Source organism: Lepidothrix coronata, unplaced genomic scaffold, assembly GCF_001604755.1.
Source record: "Lepidothrix coronata isolate B3197 unplaced genomic scaffold, Lepidothrix_coronata-1.0 Scaffold116, whole genome shotgun sequence".
Classification (NCBI taxonomy): Eukaryota; Metazoa; Chordata; class Aves; order Passeriformes; family Pipridae; genus Lepidothrix; species Lepidothrix coronata.
This window is the reverse complement of record NW_016690296.1, coordinates 444,629-445,765: the sequence shown is the minus strand read 5'-3', so window position 1 is coordinate 445,765 and position 1,137 is coordinate 444,629. Positions and strand designations below refer to the sequence as shown.

At 50.7% G+C, this 1,137-nt stretch overlaps 1 protein-coding gene across 4 annotated transcripts in view; it reads right to left on the bottom strand.

Annotated features, from left to right (window-relative positions):
* ANK2 (ankyrin 2, neuronal) overlaps window positions 1–1,137 on the bottom strand; it is a 193,086-nt gene that overhangs the window by 6,512 nt on the left and 185,437 nt on the right. The window lies entirely within an intron of this gene.

Here is a 1,137-nt window from a genome sequence, read left to right as displayed (position 1 = left end):
CAGGGACGCCTGCCACTTTGTGAACTTACTGACTCTCCAAGGATGCAGCTTCTGCTATGGGTAATTATCAGTATGCTGGGTCAGTAAGATAACTTTATGGGCAAAAGCTGGGTAACTGGGGAGGTCCTGCTGGGGGCTTATTTCTTTCCTCCTTCCTCCCTTTTGGGTTTGTTCATTTTGTTGGCCACCTCTTGGTAATAAATATCAGTTTTGTTGAGCTTGCAACAGTGTCATCGTTTTCAAGCTTCAGTACGTTCAAACCTCTCCCTAACATGAGATGAGAATGTCATACTGAACACGAAACACACCATTGCCAAGGACAGAGCACGATTCACAGGGTGAGATGCATAGCCTGTGGAGTGAACTGCTGTTTTTTGTAGGAAATTGGGCTAGGGTGGCAGGCTACAGAATATAACTGACTCCCCGTGCTTCTGTTGATCTTCGTCTTCTGTCTATGGTTTTGTTGTGATACACTCGGTTTTGGCTGGGATAAAATTCATGCTCTTTTAGGGAGCTGGTTTACAAGAAAGCTGGGAGGCAGCACAGCCAGGAGAGCTGGCTTGAATAGGCTAAAGGAATATCCCATGCCATGGAATATTATGGGAAAAGACATGAGAAGGGCCCAATCACTGCTTGGAGTGGCAGGGTTGGCTGGTTGCTGTCTGACAACTCTCTTTCTGAGTCAAGTGTTAGCATTTGTGAGCATTTCAGGGAGCTGTGAGTGCAGGACATGGTGGGTAAACTCCGGGATGGGGGTTGTAGTGTTACCCCTTTCATGGAAGTGTCCCGGATGGACACCGGAGTTTTGATATTCACTCAGGGATTGTACAGGAGTCAAGTCCAGTGCCGGGCTGCCACCCCTGGGGCCTCCAGGGAAAGAGGTTTCCCTGCGTGGGGGGCTGCATCAGGCTCTGTGTTATCTGTAGCAAAGTCTGGGACCCAGGGGAATGGGCAGTTTCCCCCCTGGGGCCACACCAAATGTGTTCTAGTCCAGGACCTGGAGGGGGCAAGCATTTTCTCCCCTGCGGCCACACCGGGATGTGTTCTAGTCCAGGATCCTGGGGGAATGGGCATTTTCCCCCCTGGGGCCACATCGGATGCGTTCTAGTCCAGGATCCTGGGGGAATGGGCATTTTC